Genomic DNA, 18,463 nt, shown 5'->3' with positions numbered 1-18,463 from the left:
CCTACCTCACACTCACTCTTCCTCTCATATTCAGTTTTTTCACCCAAATGTAGTTACAAAATACATTGCTTTAGTGTGTAGTGACAGATTTTTATTCATGATAGGCAGATATTTATAGTACTTTCAGATGATACAGTTTAGTGTAGCTTGTGTTACCTGTGGGCCAGTGTCCCATTGTCTTTACTCTGACACTCTGCTATATTCTACTTCTTATTAAACTACAGCTTCAGATGAGACTGCACACAACCCTCTTTCATCACAAAAAGAACAGATTAGTGACTTTTAATGAGAATTTATGATAAAGGGTTAATCTCTCTTGCACTCTCACTTGCACTGCCTTCAATTCTCAGAAAAAAAGATAGAGATGCTATCTTTGCAATCTGAACCATTTTCTTTTTTTAATAACTTTGCAATTTATTACAGCCTATTTGAAAAGGGAGAGGGAGAAAGAGAGAGAGAGAGAGAGAGAGAGAGAGAGAGAGAGAGAGAGAGAGAGAGAAATGTATCTCAGTGAAAGTGGAAAGTTTTTAGCTCAGCCTGCCTATCATTGTTTAATTGTGTCAGCAAAGTGGAACAGTGTGCCAATGTGACCTTCCACTGCTTCAAATCACTCCTGCTTTTGGAAAATTATCCTGGATTTACAGGGTGGGAGGTGCATGCTGCAAACTTTTTTTAAATCGGCTATTAAGACAGTAGGTGTTATCTGGAACAAGCTTCTCAAGTCTCAGACTGCGTTTACTCCTCACTGTATGTTGATACCAGGAAAGTGGACAAATACATCAGCATTTCAAGTATGAATGGTAGGAGCATGTCACCACAAATGTCTACTAAATTGTTCCTACCAATAATTTAAATGATCTGAGACTCTGGGTGTGGGTTTGGATAAGGACAGTAGGTGTATGTTCCTACCAATGTCATGAAAGGATGTGTATATGATGTGTCAGGTGTGGGTGTGTGTATATGTCAAAGTGTTTTTATATGATATATTGCACATTTTTAATGGATTGTGTCTGTGCTTTTATCAGTATTTATTGTGTGGTGTTTTTATATTGTATTTAAATGTATCTGTGCTTTTTAGATGTGTTTTTATGCATGCAGAGGCTCTTTTTTCTTTTTTACTTAGACTCTCCCCCAAAACAACACGATTAGCAGATACCGGGACATTGTATTATAAAGTGTTTGAGACAGGGGGAGAACGCCAGAAAAAGAAGCCGGTGCAACGTGCTGACTAAGCTAAGTGAAGGGATGTAACCAAGCTTACTGTGTGTATGTGGAGAGGTGGTCTGCTACCTGGTGCCGATATTTAGTGATTTCCCTTCTCTCACAGTGTCTCTCAGTGTTTTTATTGTTTTTTTTTATCTTATGGGCTGTAACAAATATTGTTAAATTCTACTCCATTTGAGTTGTTCATTGTCCTAACGGTGGTTACTTGCTGGATCAAAACGAACTTAAGGAATTTCACACTTTGTGTGACATACATATATTTCACTAACAAAGACCACGCCAACTAAGATATGAGTTTAAGTATTTATTATGTGGAAGGAAAAAGGGTTAAGGGATAGGGAAGAAGGGATGGGGGTGGGGGTTGAGGAGTAGGGATGAGAGGTGAGGGTCGAAGGGTAGGGATGAGGGGTGAGGGTAGATGGGCAGGGATGAGGGGTGAGGGTAGATGGGCAGGGATGAGGGTCGAACGGATGAAGGTCGAAAGGTTGAAGAGGTGGGATAAGGGGTGAGGGTCGAGTGGATGTAGGGGTTGGGGTCGTGGGGATGTAAGGGTTAGGGTCATAGGGTATGGAGGGAGAAGTGAGGGTCGTGGAGATGGGGGAAGGGATGGGATGTAAGAGAGGGGAAGAAGAAAAGAAGAGAGATGAAGGATGTAGTGTGGAAGTTGAAGCCGGGTGCCGGGTTGATGAGGAGGCGCAGGATGCTGTACCTGTCTCCTAGTTGAGTGTGTGAAGGGAACCGAGGCGCTGGGTGGAGGAGCTGTCTCGGCATCTAGTCCGTGATGCAGACCCTCAAAAAGTCTTCCAGAGGACAGGAGCATATGATGTTGGTTAGGTAAGCGGGTGATGACCAACGACCGAGAATTTTAATGATGTTATCCGGGATACCTTGACGGGAAGCTGAGGAGGCGGCGCCGATGCGGAATGAATGACCTGAGTATGATTCTGGGGGTATGCCGGATTTTGTTAAGATTTGCCGCAGGTGGAAATGGAACCAAAAACGTGTGGTTACAGTACCTGTTTCGGTAATGAAAAGTGGATCTAGTGGGGAGGCCCAGCTGGTTTGTCTTAGCTGAATGTATACATGAATGGGTTCATACGGGCTCAGGAATTGGCTGGCTGGATTGATTATTTTTGCTTTTTCTGAGGTGGAAAATGAGGGTGTCAGGAGAGTGGACCGATATGTCGGATATGGTGGGGTGTTGCGATGGGTCGTAGTGAGAAGAGGAAGTTGTGAATTCTGAACAGCGTAGAAAAACGAAGAATGCTGGGAGGAACATGGACTCTAAAACCTTATCTATAAACAGGGATATGTAGCCAGTGCGGAGGGTTCTGATACAGCGTAAGAGAAGGTCTGAGGTGAGAGGTGAACGTTTCGCTTTGGGATGAAGTTCTGCTTTACGGAGTCCTTTAATTAACATACGGATGTGAGAGTGGGAAAAACTGGGACATGGAGCTCCGAAGGACAGTTTAATAATGAAGTTGATTCAACTGATGTATGTTTGGATAGCGGTTATTCTAATCTTTAGGATGGAGTGGGCGTATGAGATGAAACTGGACTTGGTAAGAACGTCGAGTGATGGAAACGGGAGGCGGTAAGCTGCGTGAAAGGTTTTGAAGCAATTCCACCCAGTCAGGTAGTATGACAGGGTGCGGGGTGCGAGGGTGTTGAGGATGGCGTCTTGCGATGTAAATATTAAATGTTCCAGTCGAGGGTTTATGGGAAGATGGTGGCTGAAAATGGTGGGACCTGAGTCGGGAGTGGATCGGCTGCTGGTGCTAATCGTCTGAATTTCTGGAAGGAAAAACGAGAGAGTGAGTCAGCAACTGTGTTTTTGTAGCTGGGTATGTGATGTGCTTGAATGGTGAACTGGGGTTGGGCTGAGACGAGAGTGAGTTTGCGTATGAAGGGCATGATGTCTTGGCTATGTGAACGGCTTCTGTTAATAATGTCTACGACTGCTGTATTATCGGTGTCAATCAATCAATCAATCTTTATTTGTATAGTGCCAAATCACAACAAAGTTATCTCAAGGCACTTTACACATAGAGCAGGTTCTAAATCGACCTCTTCAGGTTTTAACTTTAAAGAGACCCAACATTCCAACATGAGCAACAGTATCGAGAAAAAACTCCCTTTTAACAGGAAGGAACCTCAGGCAGAACCAGACTCAGAAGTGGGCGGCCATCTGCCTTGACCGGTTGGGGTTGAGAGGAGAGAAAGGAAGGATAGAGAAGAGAAGCACAATGAAAATCAACAATGAAGCTAGAAGGTCCGGGACTGGAATCTGTCATCCGGACGTCTACAGGCCAAGATTATCTGTGAGACGGGAAAGACAACTCCGGGGAAGAAGTTTAGGTTATTGAATGCATTAATAGAACATGAATGTTAATGGATATAGATGGATGGATAGAGAGAGAGAGAGGGAGAAGGAGAGAGGAGCTCAGTGCATCATGGGGGTCCCCCGGCAATCTAAGCCTATGGCAGCATAAGTCAAGAGCTCAAAGAGCCCTAACTATAAGCTTTATCAAAAAGGAAAGTTTTAAGCCTACTCTTAAATGTAGGGAGGGTGTCTGCCCCCCGGACCAAATCTGGAAGATGGTTCCACAGGAGAGGAGCCTGATAGCTGAAGGCTCTGCCTCCTGTTCTACTTTTAGAGATACTAGGAACCACAAGTAGACCTGCATGCTGGGAGCGCAGTGTTCTAATAGGTACATAAGGTACCAGAGGTGTTCACAAGTCATTTTTTGCCAAGTCAAGTCTCAAGTCTTTGAGCGAGAGTCCGAGTCAAGTCTCAAGTCTTTGAGGGTCAAGTCCAAGTCAAGTCTCAAGTCTCTGGTTAAGAGTCCAAGTCAAGTTTCAAGTCTCTCACAAACACTAAATCAAATTCAAATTCTATAAGCTTTGTAAAATCCTCTATATAAGACAGTATTGATGATTGTTTCACTAGAATCTACAGCAATGTGATGTGGAAAAAATACAAAGGATTGTTTCAATTTCATAACTGTATTTTTCTTTAACAAGAGGTTTTTTTAACAATGCTGTAAAATACAATAAAAGAAATATATTGTACCAACAATGTATTTTGATAACAAGCACGCATTTTGCATTTTAACAATAAATGAAAAAACACACCCACAATGGTGCAAGTAAATTATAAGTTGTACTCATTTGACTTACTAACTTAAAAATGAAAAACTGTTTTTTTAAAACCTCTTTCACATTCCTGAAAAAAATATAAATATTTTCTTTAACAAAATTTGATCTTAAAATCCTGTCAGAGAAGGCTGATGTGCTGTTTTGTTTTCTGTTGTTTTAAGTGCTGGACTGAACTAGCCTATTTAAATTGTGATCTGTGGGATTGTGTGATTTCTGAGATATTGTTGTCAGGCTAACTAGGATTTTGCATCTTCTTGGTTGGTTCAGGTTGATTTATGGCCCGGTGGGTTTGTTCTCAGCTCATTTTTGTTGGTTCATGAGAGTTGACGTAGTGTAGACTTGTGATCGTTATGGTTATTACAGTATGACTCCTCTCTCTCTCTTTCTCTCTCCCTCTCTCTCTCTCGATATGTGACAAATATCCTTCTTGATATCTAGAATAGGCTGCTTGGGTATGACTCTTATAAAGCATTAAATGTGTAGGTGCTCCACTAATTTTTTACACATAAAACGCCACTGGGTGACTGCACTGTAACTTAACTTAAGACAATGTCACAGAATAATATTCTGGCACACCGTTATGAAATGTTAACTCAGCCTGTCACATCATATGGCCAGCAGCAAGAATGTAACGTTAATATTCGTTTGAGAGCTCTTTCACATTAGCAAGTGAAGTGACTGACAGCGTGCGTCAGGGTGCGTTTTCAGATGCCGGATGAAGTTTGAAGTGGTTGAACCAAAATCTTGAATCTTCTTGTTGCACACTTTGCACACTGCTGTCCGTTTGTTGGCTGACTGCGTGAAAGCATTGTAGCCAAATGTAACAATCCAAGGGACTCCTGTTGGGCTTCTTTCACTCGCCACTGTCTTGAAATCAGAGAGTTTCTAATACAGTATACAGTAGTAGACAGGCTCTGCTCGAAATGCGCGCATACACACACGGCGCTTGCGTGATGTTGTCGCTTGCTGTCAGCCTCAGTCACAGCCAGAGATCACTTCCCAAATGCAAACAGAGAAGATGAATGACAGATAATAAATAATGACAATATGAATGATAACATGAAAATAATGGTAATTTGCGAGTCTCCAGCTCCGAGTCAAGTCTGAAGTCTTTTGAGGTTGAGTCCGAGTCGAGTCTGAAGTCAATGTGTAGTGCGACTTAAGTGCGACTCGAGTACGAGTCGCAAGTCCGAGTCACCAGCTCTGTAAGGTACTATCAGTTCTTTAAGATATGATGGACCCTGACCAGGCTTTGAGGTTTGAAGGTGAGGAGGAGGATTTTGAATTCTATTCTGAATTTTACGGGAAGCCAAGATGGGAGTAATATGATCTCTCTTTCTAGTTTTTGTCAGAACACGAGCAGCTGCATTCTGGACCAGCTGGAGAGTCTTTAGAGACTTATTAGGACAGCCTGATAATAATGAGTTACAGTAGTCCAGCCTAGAAGTAACAAATGCATGGACTAGTTTTTCAGCATCATTTTGAGACAGGATATGTCTAATTCTTGCATATGTATATGGCTATGTTCATTTTCGACCACTTGTGCCCCCAAAGGATAGCTGCAATAATGATCGGGTACACTTTGTGGATAGCGGATGAAGGGGTCAGAGAAGAGAACTCGGGAGGCCAAACAGCGGAAAACCATCTGCCGCTGAAATAGCCGCCAAAGCCGATGGAAGGGTCTGCTTCCGTGTACAATTCTATGTCTCTGGGCCTGGAGACGTAATCGTTATAAAAGAAGGAAATTCCATTCCAAGTGGACAGGAATTGATGTCACAGTTGTAGTTCCATCTTACAACCTTCGTCTAAGGTGATATGGTCGTGGAGGGATGGGATGGCAGCAGATATGGAAAGGAGATGTGACAGGAAGGCCCAGCCTTGGGGAAAGATACGGATGGCGTAGTTAAAGTGACCCAGCAGGGAAAGCAGCTGCCTTTTTGTGCACTGGGGAGCCAGGAGGAAGTTAGAGATGAGGAGTGAAATCCTATTGAGTTTGTCTGTGGGCAGGGATGCTTGGAGTAAGACTGTGTGTAGGTTTATGCCGAGAAATTCCAGTGAAGTGCTTGGACCCTGTGTTTTCTCCGGAGAGAGTGGGACCCCGAGATCGCGAAATGCTGAAGCCAGAGTAGTGAGGCCGTGGGCGGGGGGAGAGGATGGAGGTGTGATGGTGAGGAAGTTCAAAAAAGTAAGTGAATGACATACAGGAGTTTACAGTTATTAATCAGTGTCCAGCACAGAGCCTCGGAATAGTCAGGGTGAATGGGGATGACTTTGAACACACTGGTGATCTCTGCCTAGGACAGCCAAGTGCCTTGACCTGCGAGACGGATCAGAGAAATGGCATGGTCAATTGTGGCGTACTGCATGGAAAAGTCTGGACTGGGGATGAGGCTGTTGATGCTTGGGATAGTGGAGCCGTGGGGGGAAGAGAGGTCTATGGTAAGTCTCTTTTTACCAGAATATTTTCTTGTGGCTATGCCTATGGGATTGATCCTACAGATGAAGCCATTTCAAAGTTCCCCTGTTTCCTTGGTGGCTCATTGACTGGTCCTTGACCAGTCCTTGGCTGGCCGATAATGGAAGCAGGGGGATAATGCGATCCCCCAGCGATGACGTGTTCAATGAGGTCCCGACTGGAAACGCCCCGAAGCTGCCCGAGTGAAAACCAGCTGCAATGCCTCATTTGTCCACGGGGAGGAGCAGTGTGTTTAGACCCACTGCTCATAGAAAAGACTAGGCTGTCCAGTGATTAAAAAAATTAACTGGATTTATTACATTACAACACTGTGATTAAACCTGATTAAAATACTAGTGTCACAAACTCCAAGGCGGAGCACTCCTGTCTGCAGGAGAGCAGAGCAGGAGATGCATGTGAGCACCTCCCACTGTCCCTCCCACTCTACAAATAGAGGCCCGGTAGAGGCCTTCCCCCCTTTTCCCTTTGTCTCCAGACTGTGTGTGTGTGTGTACTGGTGGTGCTCACCTTGCCATGCGTGTTTGAGTTCATTAACCATGGCTCGGTGACACCACCTCTCAACCCAAGCATTAAAAATCATAATAAACAAGTATTAAGTTCAGGCAATTCTGCATCCTGGTGGTTTGTGTGGCTCCAGTCTGAACATTATAGCCAACAACTAGGCTAAATACTATATACACTAATATTACTTGTTTTACTTCTATTCTTCTGTATAGAGTGGCCTAATGAAGGGTACGATATAGTTAATCCATTAGAAAGTAAGGATGCAATTAAAGCTGCCGTACATCTGACAGGCCACCGTCCGTCACACTCGCGGACACTTAATAATTCCTCTCTGGTCACTGATCACTGTCACTGTCAAACCAAGAAGTAGCCCATGAGACAAACCCAGTCTAGTGATTTAAAACAGGACGTGCTATTTAATACGTAGTGTTAATATTATGTGGGTTCCCAATCAGACCATTTGTTTGTGTATTATTTTATCATTATTAAGGCTCAATTTATGTCCATCGACATTATGATGAATAGGCTATAGGGTTAATATTAGTTTGCATCCAGCGTGCTGCGTGGACTTCAATACATCTGCTGCACCGCTGTTATCACAATTATGAAATGCTAAGTTTCTACAGTCTGTGACTGTGACCCTCATAAAAGTAATATTTTACAAATCTGCATTATATAAACTAACGAAATTCGTTAAAGCAAGTCATTTAGCGACTTCTAAGTCATTCAGTTAAACTAAGTCTGTTCTATAGCTGCTCCGCTGGAGAGGCTGTGAGCGTGAATGAAATCAGTGCGTCTTTTTTACACAAGTATCTGTAGTAGGCTACTGCATGACTCAGGCATGACTCAGAAGAACATGCTTGTACTTTTTAATCATAGTGCGTTTTGTTAATTGATCGGCTGTGTCGGAGGCAACCGTGCTTGAGTACACTTGGGTTTTGAGGTAATGTGAGTGCGGGCCAGCGGGGGACGGGGGGCATTCGCTTTGAAAGACAATGGGACAGCACTGCAACCATCCCCCTCAACCCATCACCTTCGAGCTGGACACCTCCCCCACTGAAAATCAAGATCAAGATACTGTTTGTGGCCCCACTATATCCAGCACATATGCTACTGTATGTGTGGTTGAGTGTTCAGTTTTACATCTTTTCTAAGTGAGTGAGTTGTGTGGTTGTAGAGGTGTGTAGTGCCCCCACTCTGTCCAGCACATATGTGTGGTTGAGTTTTCAGTTTTACACCAATAGTTAATTAACTAGTTAGTTACTGTAATAATAATAACGAATCTGAATGTAAACTCAATTTGTCTGACTTATATTTATCTTTTTCATATAATTAATGCTCATTAAACTCTGTCTGGCCCATATCTGTCGTGGCATCTGAGCGCTCTTTCTCAGCCTTGCGCAGGCTGAAAACCTGGCTGCGCAGCACCAAGACGCAGGAGAGATTTGACTATTATGAAAGCTAACAGTGACCCCTCTCAGAAAATAGTTCCGACGTCCATGAACACTATTCTGAATCTCTGTGTGTGATTTGTGTGACAATTGAACCAAATGGCCCATTAAGCCCAAACAAAAGGTTGAGCAATGATAATGCTAATAAGGTGGCTGGGCTTACCTGGCTTAAAGCATGCACTGAATAGACCGGGGTTGGCTGGCACAAAAGTGCTGTATAATTGCACATAATCAAATACAGTCCTGTGGCCTGTTTTTGCCATTTCGTATTATTTATCTGAGCCTAAAATTAAAATACGAAACAGCTTTTTTTTCTTGTTTTTTGTGTTAGATTCAGAACAAATAACAAAATAATCAGTAGTCAGTAGGCTATTTAATTCTTTGATTTGATTCGATGAATTTCAGATGACCCGTCACTAAAAAATCATAAAACATCAGAATGTGGGCTAGTTTGTGACAGAAGCGCTATCTCCTGGTCAAACCCTGTATTACAATGAATAGGTGGGTTTACAGGAAAAGATAGACACGCCCAGGAGAAGGAGGGGGTCGCTCCAGCTGCTGGAACTCAGCTGGAACTTGGCTGGGAGTCGGCTGCCATTCAGCTTGGAGGGGAACTTTGAAGTGGCTACTACTGTAAATAAGGGGAAAGGTGGGCTGGAGAAGGGGCTGATCATGAACCTCTTTTTAACCTCGCTGGTCAGAAGCGAGTCGATCGAGTCCGGGTCTGACATGGCTGACTGGAGATTATGGCAGTTATGGGAAGAGTTTGGCATTACCTGTAAGCCAGGATGGAAGCCCTGTGTAAAACCATGGATGAGGTAATCTACAAACTGGCAGTCCGGGTGGTTATGTAAACTAAGAGCGAGGGCAGGGATGTTAATGGGAGTATCTAAGTACTTACATGATGCTTGGTTCGTGGGATTATGGGGACAGGTTACTCTGGCGTGGGCCCCACCACGAGCAAGTGTGGAGGAAATGGCATTGCAGCCAAGGTCGTTAAAATTGTTACACGTCACCACGTGTGTAACGCCGGGATTCCGGAAGTGGCTGGGGACAGCGGTGGGGAGTCCGGTGTGTTCGAGTTTCTGAAAGGGATGTTCCGTCGTTTGAGCTCCTGCTTCAAGCGGACAATGGCAATGGCAGGATGAAGCGCTTGGAGCCAGGGGACTGTCGGGTAGCTTGCGGCGGAGTGGTGGCTGGCCGCGGTGGCTTCTCCGGTAGCCTGGGCTCCGGGATCTCGAGCGGGATGGAGAGGGGCCACGTGGATGTGCGGCGTCCCTTGGGCCCCGTCGGCGGGATCTTCCCCGGGAGTCGCTGCTAGGTGTATCCCAGAAAACTGAAGCAGTGTCTGTGGAAGGGGGACGTGAGTCCCTGGGACCTTGGACAGCTGAGTGCAGCCAAGGTCGCCGGAGTGACCGGACTGCAGGTGATGGGATCCGGACTGGGAGAGTCTGCTGGTCGGCGAACAAGTCGTCGTCTGGGGCGTTCAGATAGATCTCTGGGTCCAAAGTAGTCAAGGTAGGTGATGTCATTTTGTCACAGATCGTATTTGAAATGAGATGGAAGGGGATAGAGCGGACAGGGTGTGACTTAAATACTGCTTGTGCGGAAATTGAGAAGGTATGAGGCATGGTCTCTGTTCCTGAAATCTGGTATGGCTCTACTCCAATTCCTGATCTCCAAGCTCCTGAGCTGATCTCTAAGGCTGAGCCAAGACATCCTACAGAGGAAACACTTTGCCTTCTTCATCAACTCCTTCTTTCAGAATAAAGAAAATGAACATGCTGCTTCCTGTTAGACAGGAATCTGTGATCCACTTGACTCAGATGTGATTCAGGTACATTCAGCTGAGAGAGCATGTCCTATTTGTCATCACATAAGTGATTAACTAAACATAGCACAAACAGTAGGGAAATTTGTGTTTTGTAGATTATTTCTTTGTTGTAACAATGCTTCTTGGCAATACATTTTAAATCGTTGGAAAGCCTGTTTATTTCACTTTTTAAATGGTGCCACATTTATAAGGAACATGCATTTGTGGGATGAGCAGCAGAGCTGAGTATGTGGGTTGCACCCATGAAAAATTTGGCTGATGCCAAATAGCTTATTTTGCTGTTGCTATTGACAGATGCTGTGAGTAGGTCAGTTGGTGTCTGCTCCAAGAATCAGCATGCCATGTTTGACTGATCTGGATAGGGCTGGTGCGATAGGGCAACTTCAAGCTGCTGTTCCACAAAACCAAGTTGTAGCATTATTTGGAGTGAGCCCAAACTGTGTGAACAAGTCTGAAGAAACAAGACATCTTGGCTTAACAATGTATTCATTTAACAAACAGGAGCCTCAGTAGTGTGTGGAAGAACCATACACAGCCACAACAGCCTGGCAGCTCCTCCTCATGCTGGTCACCTGCCTGCTCATACACTGCTGTGGGATGGCATCCCATTCTTTAACCAGTATTTGTCACGGTCAGCTATTGTGGTTGTGTTGGTCACTCTGGCACGAACAGCACGCCCAAGCTGATCCCACAAGTGTTCAATGGGGTTGAGGTCAGGACTGCTGGCAGGCCATTCCATCCTCTCTACCCCCAAGTTCTGGAGGTAGTCTCTGATAAACCCCGCTCTGTTGGGGCGAGTGTTGTCATGGAGGACAGAGTTCGATCCCAGACTGTGGAGATATGGGATTGCCATTGGTTGAAGAATCTCACCTCGATATCTCTCTGCATAGAGATTGCCTCCAATGATGACGAAGCCTTGTATTTTGGGGTGTCATCTTCTTGGGACGCCCACTTCGTGGCCTGTCTCTGACATCCCCCCGTTATGTGGAACATGGCCTTTCAGTTGGGGGTTGGCTCACTCCAAATAATGCTGCAACTTGGCTTTGTGAAACATCAGCTTGAAGTACTCTTTGCCTTTGAGATGAACAGATCCATTCTAACTTTGTCCCATAGAGCTGTTTGTAGGTCAGCCACCATCATTAGTTCTTTAGTTTGCCTGTTTCACATTCACTTATCAGTCTCTGCGTCCTTTTTCATTCCAGACCAGAAGAAGCATTCTTCTTTCGCATTTCTCCACACTGAGATGGCTTTCATGAATCTGAAACATGTTCCGTCTCAAACTATGTGGTATGGAAATCCTGTTCTGTTTGATTGATAATATAAATGACATGATTACCTGGAGGTCATCCACTCCTTTCTTCTGTTATTTGCATTAACAGACATCCTAACCTGCAAAAACTCATTTCAGGGAGGTTTGGTCCGGGGGTGGGGGGGTGTTCGATTGGTCTAATAAGCAGCAACACAGAGCTATCAGGACGCTTTGCTCTCACACATTGACACATTGATAGTCACACAAACACACACACACACACAAGTGTAGTCACTCTCTAGTGCGCACTCTTGCTCGCTCACTCCAGATTCCGGGAGATTGTATCTAATTTGCGCTCGTCAGGGATCCGCTATTAATATGCGGGAGAGTCCCGGAACTTCAGGGAGAGTTGGGATGCCTGGATTAACTTTGCGTTGGACACATAGGTAGAGATCTATCTGAAATCATATTTACATGCATGTTAACATCTTTTTTAGTTGAGCTCACACCACTTCCTGTGGTTGCTTGTGATTCTGCTTTGAATTCTGGGAGACATTTAATTCAAGTTTCTTTTGAGTATGGCAATCAGTGGACAATAGTGTACCTCTACAGAGAAGATTGGAAGGCAAGTTATATAACCATGTCATTTTTAAAGACCAAACTCCAGCCTAAGAAACTTTGAGGACAATGACTTTCAGTGTCGATCATGGACCTGGATGTGTATGTCACAGGCGTCCAGGGGCCATCCTTAACCTAAAGTAGCACCACAGCCAGACTATCCTTACAGGCATCTGTGGAAACGTAAAGCCATTTGTCTAGGTTAAATTAAGTAAGCAAAGGCACTGTTGTCCATGTAGTTTTGATAGCCTGCCATTCTTGCTCTAATTTTCAACACTTTATTTGTGCAGGAGTTCATGCATGGCAGAAATTAATGAAGTTAAACATGCTGTGTAGTATTCCTTTTTGTGTATGTTGGCCTTGCCATGCCTAATACAACACTAAATTTCTCTTCACCAGGCTGAATTCCTTGAGCTGAGAGCTTATCCCAAAGGAATGTAGTCTTTTGAATACCAAAATTTCTTCTGGTTGAGTTTCAGGCCATTCCTGCAGACTCTGCAGCACTTTTGTCAGTTGCTCATTGTGCTCCTGGAGTGTGGAACCCCAGAAAATGATGTCTGCATACACAACAGTGAATGTCTCACTCAGATCAGTGTCCTCTACTACACTGACACATCGTCCTGTGTTTTTGAGAAACACTGTACTGCAAAGTGATTTGTAACATTGCAGTTGGAACACTGCTTAACAAATGCAGGACACTGCTGTTGTAGCTGTATGCTCCATCTATCTGTTTTGCTGGTTTGATTCCAGGATATCCATGTCCTTTCCCTTTAATGGACACAGTGCTGACAATTGTCTCCATAGTGACACATGACTGGTGACTGGAATTTCTACTTATATGTGTTCTGTTGACATTTACAGTGAATTTTAAGTTTTTTGTGGTTGCTTTAAATGTTCCATGCCTCTCACAACAAACAATGTACAGATTTCACTTATGGTATCATGTTTTAGTCCTTATTTTGTAACAAGTGCTCAGACATGATTCAACTTTATTTTTGTGGGTGAAAATTCTGTAACAAAAGTGCAAAATGGAGGACATGAGGTTCATTTTGAAGAAGAATGTTCTGTAACTGAATATTAGAAAATTATGAACATCTCTGATGTGGAAAACTGCGTGGCCATCCTTCCACTTTTTCTTGAGTGGATTTCAGGTTGAGAAGATTACATGCCAAACAACATGTAATTGCTCTATGAAAATGTAAAGACACTGCACGTCTGTAAACACCAATGACAGCATGAATGTCCTGCTTAGTAAAGTGAGGCTCAAGCATCACTGCATGGAGTCCAGATGAACCAGTGTAATATCTTGCCTGTGTTATTGTGGTGGAGGCAGATAACACTGATGTCCGTCACAAATCTCTGCTGCTGTCACAGACCTGTGTGTTCTGAGGATAAAAGGCAGCAGCAGCATCATCCAGCTGCTAGCATGTTAGCACCTAACTACACAATCTGATTCTCCAGATGACTTTAACAGGGATGGAGATAACAGTAATATTCAAATGATGATGTAATCATGTTTCCATGCATAATAGCTAATGATTTTACTTAACATCTCAATTATCCACAACAATAACCATTTGGAATTAAATACCATCATCGTATCAAAATGAAAGTAGAATTTAAAATGTTGATTAGTGATTTAGACATTTTGGAAATGAAATAGTTAATTGTGTAAGCTTAATATTGTGTCACACACTTTTTATTCAGTAATTGCAGGAAAACCCCTGATCACATTCATAGAGATCTCATTCATACCTAGAAGCTGCCCAGTATAAACACAGTCTCAACCACTGAGTGAGAAACCCTGCTCAAGAGCCTTACTCTGAGGAACTGAACCAGGGCCACTGCCTCAGTAATAAACCACCAATTGAAGTAATTGAAATGTGCTATTATAATAACACAGCTTTGTATAAAATTCAACAATTTAGCAAAGGACAATAAAAATACAAGAGAAAAGAAATAATAATCAAATAAACATTACATTTGAACTATAAACAGCACATCAAGTCTCATGATGTGCACAGAAGTGATAGGTTTAGTTATGGGTACAGCTTTGGTGTTTTTTGAGCAAGTGTTTTTTTTGGACAGTGAAAGGACTGTGCAGGACCTTATATGTGGGGAGAGAGTGACTTGGACAGAGAAGACTGTGCATCCACGTGAATCTCGCGCCAACTCAGCAGATCATGTCTGTCATCTTGGCACGCATGCACGCGCGCACACGCACACACACACTATATGTGTTTATCCATATACAGCTGCTGTTGTGTGTGTGTAGTTTGTTGGTTATTGTGATAATAAAGATTATTAAAGCTTTAAAGAGAAGTCCTTCTGTTATTATTGTGCCCATTTATTTATTTACAGGTGGCTGATTGATGGAGTCAGTGCACACGTTTATGAGACTATCTTCTGGTTTGGTTATTGGTCCCAGTTTCCAGGTGGTGCCCCTTATTTCTTAATTATTTTTTAATAATTTCTCTTTTAATAATTTATCATCCTTGTTGATAATGATAAATGATTGCTAATAACCAAATGTGCTCCTATTAGATCCCAACAACCCCCTAGTTATGGACATGGAACCCTATGGGACTCCTGTGGTCCTGCTTGGAACCCACTCCTGCTATTATTATTATTATTAGTCATACTTATTTATACTGCTTCTTATTATCACTGTCATTATTATAATTGCTGTTATTGTGCTTTTCTGTGTTTATCTCTCACTGCTCCTTCTTTCTCATAGGAGTTTTTCCTTGCCAATGTCGCCAAGTGCATGCTCATGGGAGAATGTTGGGTCTCAAATAAAGAATACAGTCTAAATATGTTCCAAGTGAAATGTGCTTTAAGATAGCTTCTGTTGTGATTTGGCACTATATAAATAAAATTGAATTTAATAAGAAAAAAAAAATCTTATAGCTAGGAGGAGTTTTTGGATAAAGAGGGTCCTTGGCACTCTTTTGAGGGAATGCACTGATTAGTAATTAATTAGTTTGTCTAGAAAGAAAACTGGCATCCAATGTTAAAGGGGAGTAATTTTATTCCTGTTGGATATCTGAAAATTATGCATTTGCAAACGGAATATTTGTTCTGTTGTTGTCACAGTGTTGTCACCAAACAATGAGAAAACACTTAGGGTCAAATCCACAAAAGGATTGTGTAGCTGTGGTGTCTGCTAAACCTGTGCAAATGAGACAAAAAGATAGAGTGTAACTCACAAAGCACCTGCAAACTGTGCTGCCAAGCAAATAGCATCATGGTACACTGTTTCCATTTACATGTATATAAATAAGGCCATATTCATACATTTGGCACAAAATTGGGCCCCTTTCTATGCAAATAAGCCTAATATCAAAAACAGTCTAATTCACTAAGACCAGCACTAATTGCCAGACTCAATTAAGGTGGAGATATTAGCATCTTCAGAGAGTTGGTGTTAACTGAATGTATACTTAGCCTTCACTCACTTCTGTCTGTCTCTCTTTAAATCTTCAACCTTGTGAGGCAGTTGAATTGATATCGAATGCTTTCAAGGGCAACATCTGTGCTCAGAGATTGCTGGGTCAAGCGGGTATGGGGTGGTAGGCATATTTCAGCTTGCTTAATTCAAAAAAGTCCTGCCAGCACTGATGGAGCTGATTGAGCTGCAGCAAGTAGGGGTCCTGCAGCACCCCCATCCCAAGTTGCAGCTCTCCTGCCTCCAGCTGGCTGAGGTATATTTGTATTGTTGAAATACTTTTTTGTTAGATACCCCTTCTCCTCCTATCACCCACTTTATCTATAAGTTAGCACCAGTCAATTGTATCTATGCATTAGATCATATTTTATATATGATCTAATGCATGAGATAATGTTAGATCATATTTTAGATATGATCTAATGCATGAGATAATGTTAGATCATATTTTAGATATGATCTAATGCATTAGATAATGTTAGATAATGTTTTGTCTCTATCCGTTGTGGCAGGAATGTTTTTGGCCAGTGGCAAATGCAATTATGCATGAACACATAAGCTTATAGAAAGATACAGATCATGATCATGTGATAGATGTATTTTTCTACTGTAACAGCAAGACTGCTGAATATTACAGTGTGGAGAACAGACACGTCTGAGATTTCTTGAATTTTCCATTAACAGTTCAGAAATCATTGCTAAAAAAAAAAGATTTGGTGTGAGAAGCGGTCTCCCCCTCTCTATTTCTCTCCTCTGTTTATATGGCTGTAACATTACTGACAGCTATTTTCTATTCTGTACCTGGGCTATCTGCCAACAAAGGCTATCCTCTCCAAACTTTAGAAGGCATGGATGCTGTTAGGTGATAAGGCAGCCATTGCCTTATCAGGACAGATATGAGATAAAAGTATGGACGGAGGCTGGACTGTTAATTAAAGAATCGATTCAACAGGACTCTGCTTCAGTGACTACTGGCAACATTCTGAAGCCCCCCCCCCCCCTTCACAGTGTGTCTGGTGTACACAAGTGTTACACAGTACACACATACACACACAGCTCGTCCCCTGCAAGTGGTCAGCAGAGCACAGTAATGACAGCTGAGGACAAAGACAGGCCAGGGACAACTGATAAGCAACCATAATCAGACCAAACACACAACAAGCAGACACACACTCAAATTAGGAGGACAATAAAATGCACGGCATCAATCATGTGAGGCAGAGGTCAACAGTACCATAGTTGTATTACTGAATTGGAGGGAAGAGCAGTAACAAGAATTGGATGCTGCAGTTGAGGATCTTGTGCTTTGTTTTCTTCTTTCCTTCCTTTACAAACTGTCTTTAAGTTTAAGTCACTTTTTTCTTCACATTGTGTTAGCTCTACAGATAACAGCGTCCATCTGTCCACTTTGTTCCAGTTGTTACTGCATGTATTTAAATTAATATGATATCATAAGAAAAGTAGTGCACAACTTTTCTTATGATGATATATGAATAGAGGATGAGAATGAGTTGAACACTTGCCAATAATGCTTGCCTCATCTCTTTTGATATGAAATGTAAAATGTCTGTACATGTGATATTTAAGTGAAGAACATGGCCGACATTTACACCATTTATCACCTGTAGTTGTATGATCAGAGTTAGTCCAGTCATTTTTGTAACTATAATACACAGTTTATAGGGCATTGTGGGTTGAATCTAAAATATCAGCTTATGTTTTCAGAAAGCGTGACTCTAGAGCTTTTTTCATATTATCTTTTTAGTAAGTCTGCTACTTTGTGACTGTGTGAGACAGTGTTCATTTATTTTATTTCTGAATATGAATATGTAGCTCAGTTCTCATCGTCCCCAATGACCCTATAAGGAAAGGCTAAGTCTTGGTGAAATATTTAAATTCATTTCTATTCCAGCAGTCAGGTAAGTTCTCACTTGATGCTCCGACAGCTCCCCTCTTCTGCTCCTCTCCTGTTCCTCTCTCCTGCTCCTCTCCTGCTCCCCTCCTGCTCCTCTCTCCTGCTCCTCTCCTGCTCCTCTCCTGCCCCTCTCCTCTCCTGCTCCCCTCCTGCTTCTCTCTCATGCTCCTCTCCTGCCCTCTCCTGCTCCTCTCCTCTCCTGCTCCTCTCTCCTGCTCCTCTCCTGCACCTCTCCTGCTTCTCTGTCATGCTCCTCTCCTGCGCCTCTCATGCTCCTCTCCTCTCCTGCTCCCCTCCTGCTCCTCTCTCCTGCTCCTCTCCTGCTCCCCTCCTGCTCCTCTCTCCTGCTCCTCTCCTCTCCTGCTCCTCTCTCCTGCTTCTCTCTCATGCTCCTCTCCTGCCCTCTACTGCTCCTCTCCTGCTCCTCTCTCCTGCTCCTCCCCTGCTCCTCTCCTGCTCCTCTCCTGCCCTTCTCTCCTGCTCCTCTCCTGCCCTTCTCTCCTGCTCCTCTCCTGCTCCTCTCTCCTGCTCCTCTCCTGCTCCTCTCTCCTGTTCCTCTCCTGCTATTTTATTTCTCAGATATGT

General features: G+C 43.1%; 1 pseudogene; it reads right to left on the bottom strand.

Annotated features, from left to right (window-relative positions):
• Positions 1-2,940: 2,940 nt before the first annotated feature.
• LOC128363484 (uncharacterized) lies at positions 2,941-10,346 on the bottom strand (annotated as a pseudogene).
• Between the last annotated feature and the right edge of the window lie 8,117 nt (positions 10,347-18,463).

The sequence above is a fragment of the Scomber japonicus genome, chromosome 8 (genome assembly GCF_027409825.1).
Source record: "Scomber japonicus isolate fScoJap1 chromosome 8, fScoJap1.pri, whole genome shotgun sequence".
NCBI classification, from domain to species: Eukaryota; Metazoa; Chordata; class Actinopteri; order Scombriformes; family Scombridae; genus Scomber; species Scomber japonicus.
The sequence above is the reverse complement of the archived record's forward strand: the minus strand, read 5'-3'. Positions and strand labels throughout refer to the sequence as shown.